The sequence below is a fragment of the Calonectris borealis genome, chromosome 4 (assembly GCF_964195595.1).
Source record: "Calonectris borealis chromosome 4, bCalBor7.hap1.2, whole genome shotgun sequence".
Lineage (NCBI taxonomy): Eukaryota > Metazoa > Chordata > Aves > Procellariiformes > Procellariidae > Calonectris > Calonectris borealis.
Window position 1 is genome coordinate 14,608,613 of NC_134315.1, and position 14,147 is coordinate 14,622,759.

A 14,147-nucleotide genomic window follows, 5' to 3' on the forward strand; every position below is an offset into this window, starting at 1 on the left:
CTCCCATGTTATAACATGTAAAATTACTGTATACACACATAGTACACACACGTAAAAGTAGTGCTCAGAGATCAGACTACAACATGGTGCCAACCAAAAATAAATCCTTTGGTTTTGAGTTGTATTTTAAGGAACTTGTGCGCTCAAAATTTGGAAATGATCTGGAGAAACTAAGACAACTTCCCACAGCTGAAAGTCCCTCTGACTTTAACAAGGTGTCATCTGGATTCTGGACCTCGTGACGAACTATCAGCACCAGGGTGAGGACCCTAGAGAGACCTGCTGTGTGGTCACTTATTTCTTAATTGCAGAGGAAAGGCTCCAGGAGCGTACCATCAGTATATTTTATTTCCCCTACCTTTTTCCAGTCCCTCCAAGAGGAACTGGGCCAGTGAAGCCAAACCACATTTATTTCTCTGCAACTCTATTTCCATAAAGTGTGTCCTTGAGCTCAAATCTACTCCAAAGAGAGGAGTTAATAGAGTACTTTTAACCTATAATGATAAGGTGTGATTAAGCAGACTTTCTAATTACCTTTCCTAATATCAGTTCTGTTAATTAAGTAAAACATGGATGGTGATGTTTTGTCTTGAGCCCATCAATACTGCACAATGGTGAGTACCGAAGTTGTTTCATTTTCCTCCTTGGGATGTTACAGAAAGTCTGAACGTTGCTGATGTCCTTAAGACAACTAAAGGTTCACACTTATATGGAAAGAACCCAGGCTGTGGAACAATGGGGAATTGGGGTTGGTCTTTTGGGGGAAGAAGAGGTAGCAGATGGGGTTGAACTGAAATGGAAGGATGGAAATGAATTGTTCAAGATTCCACAGGTTCTTCAAAAGTATAAGCAGAATTTGCAGGGGCAATTCTTGACATCCTGTCTGCGATTATGTGGACACTCCAATTTAGTGAATCACATTATAAAGTACAATGTTTATGAATTTTGGCTCAGAACCTAAGTCTAGAAGTTCATTCACTTACATGAATTTGCAGCAAGATTTTCATATGAAACTCGGCCAAGACTGAGGTGTTTGCAGAAATCTCTTATTCCATTACATAAAAAGCCTCCCTATTGAACCGTTGACTAGTGATACTGCTGAGAGAATGGGGTTTTACTCAGCTGAGAGTTACAGGTTTGACCAAGGCTGCAAACTAAGATCATATACAGCACCTAAATATGTAATGTAAACAGTCACTGCTGTGACTCCAGAAGGCACTCAGTTCTCTTACCTGCCAGTAAAGACAAGGTATTCATTCAGCAACAGACCTCCTGTTGCTAGTAGAAGCCTGCCTAGCATACAGCTTTAAAGCAGAATGATAGTAAACATTTTCTAGTAATGTGTACCTACACAAATCTTTTAACATGGTTTCAAAATCAATGGGATTATAATGAATACACTAACGCTACTTCCTATTAAAAATCAGGAAACACAAGCTGTTTCCACATTGATGTTATTGTGAAAAACGCCTGACATCGCTATGACAGCACTGAATCATAGTGTAGATCCTCCTTGGTATTTCTACCTGCTGGCTGTCAGCTCTTCTTCTGAGCAGGACATCAATGAGCTGAAACTTTTCCACTACTGTAGGAAAGAAAGGAAAAGCTCTCAAGCTCTCCTCACGTGCAGTCTTAATGGGAAATGTTTAAATTGTTGGGGTTTTTTGTTTATGGTTTAAATTCTTTCTAAAGGAGTAATTTTAAGATAGGGACAAACAGGTGCTCTGGCACCTCAACAAACAAATTCTGTGATGACTCATTACTGTGGAAGTCTGTGCAGAATTGCCTTATTTACATGTATCAGTGTGGAAGCCTGTCACGCTCACATTACTAAAGCATCCTCTTTCAATAGTTCTGTGAATATCATTTACCAAAGCCCAGACAGTGCCCTGCTCAAACTGATATCACTGCTTCAGCAGTCTCTATAGATGATGCTTCAAACCAAATATGTGTGTCACAAACTCAACAACTATCCAGCTTCATAGTCAGCAGATAGGGACAGGCACATCCACCTTAAGGTATGGGTCTAAATAGGTCCAGGGGACCACCTCTAGAGTGATGGCTTCTCTTTTAAAGTCCCCCTAAAGAGACTGTGGATGACTATCTTGGATGTAGGCATCTGTGTTGTACACATTTAAAGGTAGGCAATATGAATCCCCATTAATTTTCTTTGGAGTTATATGGTACCTATTTTTAAAAGTCTCTTGTGAAAATATTCCCTTTCTAAAGAGGGGTTTTCTGCATGTCTTAGCTGTATCACAGGGTTGTATCTTTTTTATATCTGGGAGAAGGTAACAATGAATTGCGTTCAAAACTATCAGGTTAAAAGAAATTTGACTGGAGTGTGACTTGGAGCCACTTTCCCTCAGAACCAGGGGAAGAAAACCAACGGATTATGACTGCAGGGCTAAACTTTATTTTTCAGGACCAACATATGCTATGGTCCACTTCTAAGCTACCTTCTTGGATTTCCTCTGATTTCACATGCAAAAAATAGAGCACCTACAGATGGAGTTTGATCTGCAGATTAATAGGTCACACAGCCACTAAGACTGCTATAGGTGACAAAGTGCCCTATGGGCTATTGCAGACCTAGGTAAGTGAAGCGAGAGAGTTACACTGAGTAAAACTGGGGCAGAATTTGCTAATGGTTTGCGCAGAAAGCTGCATAATGCTGTGTAGGCTGAGAAGCCATAGGTAGCTTCAGAGAAGCTCTTCCTAGAGCAAAAGATGAGGATGGCTGAAAAGTATGACTTGCTGCAAAACACAGATTTCTCCTGTCTCCCACTAACTTCAAAAGACTTCTAGCTGCCATGTGCTTGGTCCAGAGAGAACAGCAGGGAGCGGGAACACTTAGTCTCCATAAAGCCATTTTAGTCTGCGTTTGGTACATAAGAACTTAGACTTCTCAATCTACCACACGATACGGTTTTGCAGATGACACCAAGTTGGGCGGGAGTGTTGATCTGCTGGAGGGTAGGAAGGCTCTGCAGAGGGACCTGGACAGGCTGGATCGATGGGCCGAGGCCAACTGTATGAGGTTCAACAAGGCCAAGTGCCGGGTCCTGCACTTCGGCCACAACAACCCCAGGCAACGCTACAGGCTTGGGGAAGAGTGGCTGGAAAGCTGCCCAGAGGAAAAGGACCTGGGCGTGCTGGCTGACAGCCGGCTGAACACGAGCCGGCAGTGTGCCCAGGTGGCCAAGAAGGCCAACGGCATCCTGGCCTGTATCAGAAATAGTGTGGCCAGCAGGAGCAGGGAGGTGATCGTGCTCCTGTACTCGGCACTGGTGAGGCCACACCTCGAATCCTGTGTTCAGTTTTGGGCCCCTCACGACAAGAAGGACATGGAGGTGCTGGAGCGTGTCCAGAAAAGGGCAACAAAGCTGGTGAAGGGCCTGGAGCACAAGTCTTATGAGGAGCGGCTGAGGGAACTGGGACTGTTTAGTGTGGAGAAGAGGAGGCTGAGGGGAGACCTCATCGCGCTCTACAACTACCTGAAAGGAGGTTGTAGCGAGGTGGGTGTTGGTCTCTTCTGCCAAGTAACTAGCGATAGGACGAGAGGAAATGGCCTCAAGTTGCGCCAAGGGAGGTTTAGATTGGATATTAGGAGAAATTTCTTTACTGAAAGAGTGGTCAGGCCTTGGAACAGGCTGCCCAGGGAAGTGGTGGAGTCCCCATCCCTGGAAGTATTTAAAAGACGTGTAGATGAGGCCCTTAGGGACATGGTGTAGTGGGCATGGTGTGTTGGGTTGACGGTTGGACTCGATGATCTTAGAGGTCTTTTCCAACCTTAATGATTCTATGATTCTATGATTCTATGACAGGTCATAAAAAAGGAGAGACGCAAAACTGCAGCCAGAGAAAGCTCCTTTGTGCAAGGTCCCGGGTAGCAGAAAGCTGGCAGCTGGAGTGCACACCTCAGCCTTGCTCCTGTGTCATAATCTTATGTCAGGTCAGAAGATCAGATGGGGCACCTGTAGTTGCCATGAGTAATAACAGCCCAAGAGAAGGTCTGTGGCACCGCACGGGCAGAAGACACTCACCTAGACATAGGGGACTACAAGACAGAAATCAGCTATATGTTTCACACTCAGTGTGGGAATTGACAAATCTGCTATGAAGTGTGTGCCTGAAATAGTGCTACCTTGTCTGTTCTTACCCACATATTCTGAAAAATTAATGCTTATAATCTCAGCCTACAAGAAGAGTTGGAAAGATTTACACAAAGAGGCTGGAGAATGGATGTCATAAGGTTGGCTTTACACTGCCAGGAAATTTCCTTGAAATAGGGGGATTCATTCCCAGATTCCCCTGAGCAAACCACGACAGCTGGAGCAGGGACCAAGCATCTGCTTAGTCTCCTTTCATATTAACTCAAGCTAAAAAAATAGGTGTTTATACTGTCAAACAATATTAATATTCTGCAGTTGTGCGTTATGTTGCTTTTAGGATAGCAGCATATTTTTTCTGAAATACTTTGCATATTATTTAGTAAAGTACCCTCGATCAGTGCAGATGTGATTCTGGGCTCCCATCTGTTTTACACCAGTGTAATTTCAATTACTTCAGCAGAGGAAGTCACTGTTTTATACAAACAAATTAATCAGGACTAAGTCCTGTGTCTCAGCATCTTAGACAAATAGGAGAAAGAGTTTGTACATTCATATCATAATTTGAATTTAATTTAAGGAGGTCAGATTGTTCAATATACCTGCTCCCATGAACAGAGAACTTGAAGAAAATTGGTACTATAATATTCCTGAAAACTAGTTGTTTCACGTGAATGCAAATTATTTTGTGGCAGTAAGCCTGCGATTATATGGTTACTGTTGCAGTAAAGAACAATGACAATTCTTGTATTCCATTCCTAGTCAGTTTTGTACTTATTGGATGATCTTCAAATATATCATTTTTTGCAATATTTTGTTTGATAAGAATAATGGCTCTACATATAGCAAAATGGAAAAATTTAGCCAGATTAAATGTAAGAGAGCATTTTTAAGGTATCACATGGCATAAAGAAATAAATACTTAGACCAGTGTTCAACATTTTTGGTTTGAGTATTTTAAAGTGTGTACTTCTGAATTGACTTAGAAGGGAAATATTTAATATATGAATATAAGCGGTTTGGACAAAATTTCTGACTTGGCCCACTTCAAATGTATTTGGAAATACTAATAGCTGGAACATGCCAAGCATAACTAGCTTAATGGTCTTTAAAAAAAAAAAAAAAATCAATGTTTCCTGTTACATATGAGGACACGAAAGCATAAGCAAAGAGCTACCTTCATCTACCTAGCAAAGCAAGGTCACTGAAGCCAGCAAGGTTACCTTTGGAGGAGTGCCACATACCTCGCTTGGGTACCACTGTCACCCTTGCAGCAGCTCATAGGTCTGTACCAGTGTCTGTACGTACAGATACATACACCGGGTATGTATACATGTGCTCAGTGCGTGGTCACACACCAGTCTTGTGTGTCACCAGCTTGCACATCACTTGGCTTGAACGAAAGAACTGTTGACTTACACAGAAGCTGTGGTTGCAATGGTCCTACGCAAGCTCAGAACTCATCTTCTTCATCTGTCCCTTGCCAGGGTGCAAACTGAGCTCTGAAAGGACGCCTTTCCAAACAGAGAGAAGCGAGGCTGATTGTTTCCGAAAACAGGAGCATGCTCCTTGTTTCTCTTCTCTCCACACCCATTTCCTACGCTCCTCACAACTGCTGCAATGTATCTACACATTTCTGGGGAAGATGCTACAGTGCGCACAAGACTGCAACTGCTCTTAACATGTCCCTAAGGAACACCGTGTATTGAGGCAGTCGCTTAAAACAGGTGGCCACTTCTCAGAAAAGACAAGCTCTTGAGATACAAAGCATTTGATACCAAATGGCCTAGGAATTCCTGTAACAGCAAATGTTGCTACTGTGAATTGAAAATGCCAAAGGAAAAGGCAGAGACCTTTCTGCAGCCAGCTGGGAGGGACAGAGTGTAGCTGCTGAGCAGTCAGCACTGATGGAGGAGGTGAGGTGCTGAGGATCACCTTGAGCTCTGTGCACAAGAGCGAGCTGAGCTGCGTGGAGCTTCTGCCATATCAGATACCTTCTGCAGCAATATCCTGCAGAGGCCTAAGGTTGCTGTAGCAACCACAGTAATTTAAGAAATATTGAGAGAGAGAGAGAGAGAGAGAGGTTGTACCAACAGCAATAAAATAAAAAAGTAGAACATGTCTTAAAACATCCTACTGCTCTCAGAAAACAAAAAAGGCCACAGAGCAGCCATAAAGGAAGAAGGCAGTTTAAGGAAGGTGTGATACCGAACACGGTGTTACATGTTGCAGGATGCTAGAGCACAATAGACCCCAAACAGCAAACACCGAGTCAATAGAGATTAGAGGTCTTGCATCATTTGCCGACATTTTCTGCTGCCAGGTACTTCCAGAAGGACAGTAATAGGAAAAGTTGCCTGTAACGAGGCTTCTAAATGAATGATAAAGGCAAGACTGACTCACAAAGACACTTGAAACGGTGACTGATTTACCACGTTGTGCTTTTGGCTATGGTATAATAGGTAATTTTAAAATGGTTTTATTTCTTTCCCTGTCCTTGGAAGGAAAAACAAGGTGATTGGTCAGAAGCTTGCATTCATTTGGGAAAAATAAGCCTGTTACGCCAAGGACTCTTCTGTTGCATTGACAGCTGCAAAATAAGGATTTAAATGGAGAGGAGACTTATGCATGAGTCCTTTCTTGCATTAAACATATTCTCTCAGAGTTGTGAAACTCTATTCTCACCCATACATATTGCCAAAGCAGGTTAACAAGAACACTGCAGCTATACAAACCTGTAAGAAAATTAGATGTTGCTAGAAATATCATAGAAACGTTCACCAGTTTCCTGAATGCCATGGAGAAGAGTGGACCAAACATAAACCAATGAGCCTTCCAAAAGCATGTAGGTTTGTTTTATTTTCCTGCATGATGCGGAAAGGTGAGGGCCCCTTTGAAAGGGCAGAAACAGTAGAGGTGTGAATGGGGAAGCTCTGAAGAAAGAGAGGTGCAGGGGGTCTTTGTGATGGTCAGCATGATTTGGATATATCTTTAACTGCTTGTCCTGGAGCTAACTTGCACTCCTGGACCTCTATTTAGTTTGACATGATATTCCATCAGTGTATTGTGATAATAAACAATCAGTGATCTCCAGCCGCACTGATTTTTAAGGGATTCTTGAATACCATTTTGCACTAGCAACATATTCTCCTATTGACCTCAAAGAGGGCTTCTCTTGGAAATTCCTGAACTGAATAAGGACCATGCCATGAAGAACCATGCTGTTCTGCGAGAAGTATTTCAGGCCTCTGTAAAATGAAAGTCATTTTTCCGCACAGAAGGTCAAGAGCCAGCAAAATCCTGTGCATGTGCTTAATGTATAACTACAGAAGTAGCTCACTGGCACTCAACTGGCATATACTCAAGAATCATTTAAATCAAAATCTAGATAGCTATTGCTTGATCAGTTACTGAAGTTATATTTCACCTTCAAATGTATTCCTGCGAGTAACGGCTTCTAATATTTTTAGAATATGATTTTCTCTGACTGCATGGCCTTGTATTTACCCATATTAAAATTTAAAGCCTTGTTATAGTCTTTATTATAGGAAAGAAAGGTCGCCTACTCATGTGTAAACAAACAATTAATCTTCTCTGTTTCAACAAAAGCCTTTTGAATTGATCAAACATTTACTCAATGATCATAATTACAGTGTATGTCAGTTTATACAGTCCCAAGTGTATTGAATCTATATAAAATGCCTTTAAAATACTGCAATTATTTTAAAGACACGAATAAGTCCAGAGATTTAAGAACAAGATCGCTCTAATGGACTGCCTGAAAAAGTAGTCTGTTCCTACTTTTTTGTTTGTTTTTGTTTTGAGGACTGATTTTTAAATTCTGCTAATCCCCATTGAGGAGACTTAATAATTATAATCATTTTACTCAATTAATTTTAGTGAATATATTGTAATAGAAACAATTTAATGAATAGTCAGAGTCAGTTCATACTGATGATGAAATGTCATTAAGAAGCAAAAGCCTACAAAACCTATGTTTCTATATCCTAGTCTAACCAAGTCACACCAGAAATACACAAAGGAATTCTTGATTAGATTTTTAACTGTTGAAAATAAATTGATTCTTACCTTTCCAAAACTCCCTTTCCCAATAGCCCGCAATATTTGAAAGTGGTCAAAGTTAACTGCAAAATAAAGGAGAGAAGAAAAGGAAAATAGTTTGTAGAGTGCTAAGTCAGAAGCATAAATCAGATAAGAAAAGTAATGACGGTGCTTCCAAACAATGTCATTTTACCATGTGGTATTTACTTTTTCTCTTAAACCACCAAACATATTTAATATCTAGCAAAGAGGAGTTTTGCTTTAAAATATGCTCCGTTAATTTTATTCATTAACCCATCTTGGTCCAATGCCTCCAGTGCCCAATATCTCCAAAAAGAAACATACCTCTGTCCTAACCAAGTAACAAGACAGTAAGTTAGCATTACGCAGCCATTAGCAAAAACTGCTCAGCATTTTCCAGAAAGATTAAGATCTATTAAAAGGGTACTGAATAATTCAGGTAAGTAACACTGTCTGCTTACAGATACATAGTAATATAAGGACAGTATTGTTACAGTAATCACTCTGCAGGATAATTCCCGTATTCTGTTACAGCGATGGAAGCTTGTCCTATGATGAGCTAGAAGGATCATTCCCTCCGAAATTTGCCACCTTAATACAATACATAATGCTAATATAGTAAGACTATTTCATAGATGTAGCATAAGTTTGTTTTGGGAGATTTCATTTTAGCTTGACAGTACAATGGATTTACTCCCGCTTCATGAAAATCTGACAGCACAGTCTGCCCTAGACACCGGAGTGGTTTGCTGTGAAGGTGAGTGAGAGATTTCATTCCTCAGAAATGTCATTATTGTTGGTGTTGCATGAGACTGAACACAGCATGACCTTCAAATCTCTGGTTCATTGGTAGGTCTGGTGGTTAAAAAAAATCCAACAACATCCTGAACAAAACTGATACAGAGCCACTGAAACACAAACATGACGACGTGTGATACAGATTTTACAGTCACTTTTCAGAAAAGAATCACACTTAAAGCTAAACTCAGTGAACCGGAGTTGACAAAGATCACTGCAACTTAACAGGATTTTTTTTTTTAAATTAAAACTTTCTTACGTTCCTGCCTTTGGTCATGTACTTTCACCTATGCGCCCGTTATTGGCCTAACAGGAATCAGCAAAATTATGGAGACAGACTGTCACTGGAAAAATGTGGTAACATGAACAAATACAACAGAAATGTGACTGGCATCATGATGAAGAAGAAAATCCTATAAAACTAATAATACTTTAAATATCTGTCAGAAAAGTTGTATCAGCTCAAGCTAACCACTGAGTAAGAGGTTGCAAGTTTGATATATATCAAGCCACTGAAAAGGGCTAAAATCTTATTTTCGCTGTTCCAGTAATATCTCATTTACACTATTAATGCCACTTATAATATAGTTAAGCATTTGTTTATTTACGCTTGCTTACATTGTCTTCAAGGAAACATGGTTGCTCCTTTCATTAGTGCAGCTATAGCAACGACGTTCCTGGTAATTGCTGGAGACCAAATCAAATCCAGGGCTGACAGAGCTGAAAGCAGCAGACTCTAGTCTTCAGCACACAAAGATGGTAATTCTGAATATAGCAGTTTTAGGATTTGGATACTAAAATGAAAATGCATAACCTTGCAAAGGACTTATAAGCTGCTTGGAAATTGGAAAACAAATTTTGTTTTTGAATCATGTAAGAGTTAGAGCACCCAGAAGCTTGAGAAGCAAGATTGTCCGTCAATGACCTGCAGCTGGGGTCTCTGTCCACAGATTTTACCAGTGGGGCACTGTCTTGTAGTTCCTGCTGGTCAATACTGGTGTGATGGACAAGATGGTCAGTTTAACAAAACCACCTTCCACACAGACTTATGTCAACTTAAATCTTGTTCCCACAGGTCATCCCTCCCAAGCGCATGCTCCTGAACAGAGGATTTGAGATCTTAATGACTGGGATCTTTAAGCTGATCCTTAAGCTTAAGCAGGAATTCAACACAGCATTGAAAAGGTTCAAAACAATGTGTCAATGTAATTCATTTCTTTGGTAGGGAAAATTCAGCAATTTTTCACTCGAGCGTGCTGATGTTGTCTGTGTCACTCCCCTGCTTTCAAACCTTCTGATGTTTCCTGTTTATTTTACCATTTTTTAAGAAACACGTTCCTTAAAGAAAGCTTAGTTTGAGTTTGTTCTTTACCTTGCAGTCACTCAGCTGAGGCCACTTCCCAAAAACAACTGGAAAATTGTTGAAACAGTCTGTAATTACCTAAATTTCAGTCAAGCCACATTTCAGTAAGACTTGACTATATCATTGTCCTGAAGCCTGTCTGGTTTTGAAATACTTCAGTTTGATGAATTATTTTGTTTTTGTAAAACTAAGATTAAGCATTTATTTTTAGCTATGAGAAGGACATTTTTTATTGTCCATATAATTGCTATTCTATTTCCCTGTACTTCCTCCTTTAATGGTGTTTATTGTTCTGAATTACTAGAACAACTTTTTTTAATTGGATTTAATTGTAAATTGGACTGCTGTAAGAAAGAAATTATTAAATGAGACATTAGACCATGGAATTTAAGATGGATTATTAGTAAGTCAAATTAGTGGTTAAAAAACATAGCCACAACAATTGATCAAATTTTCTCAGTTTTTATGTTTAACGAATATAAAGTGGGATGTTATACTTTCAGATCTTCATTAAGAAAAAGAAGAATTTTCTTTCTATAGTTCGGTGTCCCATAAGCCTTTTCTTAAATTAACGTACAATGATTGCAACACTTTTGTACAAGAAAATAGAAAGATAATTTTAAGTGACTGTGGAAATACATAAACACAAGTGAGCCTACCTTTGAAATGAAGTAGGCTTGCAGCTACTGTGGTGTTCTGGACAGGGTTAATTCACTAAGGTGAGACAACTTGGTCTCTTTTGATCATTCAAACATACTCACAATGTTGTAGATTCAAAAACTGGGAAAGTTCCTCCCTTGGGATGTTAGGAAAGGATAATAAAAAGGATACCTTTGCAGTTGAGAACAATACCAAATTCAGCTGAGTAAAACTAAGATGCTTTAAGCAACAGTCCCATCAACAACAGATCAGCCATGCAGAAGTCACGTTAGCATCACAGCCCTGATAAAAAGTGAACGGTCAAGCTAAGTTCACTGCTACCTTATTACTACAGTAGTCATTCTCCTCAGGTGTTTTCCTCAGGTGTTTTTAATCTCACACTCTCAAAATTTTTGGCTTATTTTGTTTGTCACACTTTTTTTTAGGTTCTGTGTGTGCTCTTTCTTTCTTGTGGTGAAAATACCATACCCCAGGGTCACCACTTATTCGGGGAAGAATTACAGCTCACCATGACCTCTGGCATTTCCAGTGTTTAAAATATCATCAAGATCAGACTGCCATTTCCTCTGTGCAACGAGGATATCACAAGTATTGTATTCTTGTCCTCTAAAACATGACATGTCTAACTCTTGTGGAGCCTGGTGTGGTAGCTAATGACATTTTTCTAGTGCAAAGCCCCACTGAGATAATGGTGTGGCTGGCAGAAGGACATTTTCTTCAGTAACCGTAATATGACTATTACTCTTCTGAAAATAGCTTTCTTGGTATGCTTTACTCAAGAGGAAAAAGAAATATTTTCCAACTTTTTGAGCACTTCTTTCATTTTACTACCACACCATACTTTGGAGATCTTAGACATCAGCTCTGAATTTGAGTCTTAGAGTATGGACATTTTTCAGAAATCAAAATTAGTTTATATTGTCTTCAGCTAATTTTTCATACAGGCAAATTCACAGAATGAAACTCTGAGCATTAACAACAGTATGAGGGATTTTCCTTTCAGTGTCACTGACTTTCATCAAGTTGGAAAAATCAAGAAGTATTATAATCTCCCACCTTCAAGCCTAAAAAAGTCACCATTAATTCAAAACTGAGAAGGATTATGGAATAAAACAGATATTTGGCTAACTAGGGGAGAAAATAGATCCACATTTATGGCATCTGTCGCATGAGATGGTATTAGAGTGACTGATGCCTGTTAATTTCAATAATGAGCTATATATGCATACAAATTAAAGTATTTTGTTTTTTTCAATTTAGTCACACTCACATAAATCTTAAATTAATTCCACTGCACAGCTTCAAGTCTCTATTAATAACTTTAAGTGCAAGTATACCTTACTTCAATTATTTTCATGGTTTTGAAGTAGCCCCATGTAGAGCATTTTCCAGTAGTTTGCTCTTGAACTAATAAAAGCTTGGATGATGGTAATGGAATTCACAAGCTGAATGAAAGGTTGCACCCTGCTTGCCTGGAAAACTCAAAAAATGTGATCCTAGCCATTACAAGTACTTGATCAAATACATTAGTACACTCAAAAGTATACTAATACTAATATCTAGAAGGATGGTGCAGTGGTTTGTCACTAGCTTGGACACAGGAGTCCCTCTTCTGCCACAGCCTTCTCATGTAACCTTAGGCAAGTGCTTCAATATCTTCTGCCCCTGTCTGTAGAAACATGAATCATTACACCTCTAAGCAGCTGTAAAATTAGGTATAGGAGGTAGTTTAGTGCTCAGATACACAAGTAATCCAAGTAATCAGGAGAGTAGCAATAGCCAATTCAGGTAACAGTACTTTATAAAAGCACTATAAAGACTGAAAGCAATTTTCAAAGTGTGAAAAGTGTACACCATTGGAAGTGGAGGTACAGAAATCAGTAGATGATTGACTCCAATCCCACACATCAAGTTGCCACAGAGCTGAGAGCAGAACCTGGCTCCCGCTTCAGACCACACCTTTTCTCAGGCACATATTTCCAACGGCATGAACGCTGATAGAGCAAACATTTGATATAAAACTTTCTAGCGAAAGATAAAATAAATATTTCTTGCTCCACTGCTCCCCAAGTATAAAGTATACTTTGGGGAAAATATGCACATCACAGACTATTAGGTTTTTAAAACCATACCACAAAACAACTGGATAGTTTTAGTGGAAATGCCTATTATTCTTTTTTGCACAAACTAACCGGTATTATGTACATAATGATATATGTTAAAACAATGAAGCCTTCTATATGCATTCACCTCTACTGCATTATTCATGAGTGGTATAGTGATTTGAACTGAAAAACCCCCAATAAACTGCTACATCGATGCAGTTCTTTACAGGTTTGAATTATGACATCACACAAGAACACAAGATTTCTACTCTTTCATTTGTAGTTTTGCTAATCTAAAATATTCTTATGTTACCCATCATTTGTTCCAGTGTAAATTACATCTAGCTCAAGAGGCAATATGTATATTGAGTGGATTCTACATAGAGCTGACATCTGTTGTTCTTACTGCAGCTGAGAACTATTTATAGCATGTATATGTGATTAGTCCAAATACACTCAATAACCATTACCTGAAAGAACTTTGTGTCTCCAAGAGCAAATATCCAATCCAACATGGTAAAAGCAAGGGCATACACATGCTTTGCATCATAGAAAAGAAATTAGGGGCCTTTCGATTAAAAAAAATTGGAAGAACTTGATAAGCATCCAGAGCTAAATCCAGACATTGTCCTTCTCTAGCTGGTTCCCACTGATTTATTTGGACTGACTGGCAGTAGCCAAAACCAGAACATGACTACTAAGGCATGAGGAGGTGTACAGTAAAGCCATATTTGTAACACAATGAGCATTTCAAGACATCTAGCTTCGTTCTCACTGATCTCAACAGAAAACAGAAACAAGGAAATGTGATGTGGCCATCAGCCAAGAAATTAGATTTTTGTTTAAGTCTGAGCACTGTCTGAGATGTTCTGTGTCTGTTTCAGGGTGTTTTAATGCTTCCTGCCTCTGTGTGAATCAGAAAAACAGAGTAATAAGTAAATCAGATTTTTCTTCTAGATTTGGCCTGTATGGTTTGACCTGAGACTCATTGGACAGCACTGCTATTAGGATTTCAAGCTAGTTCTG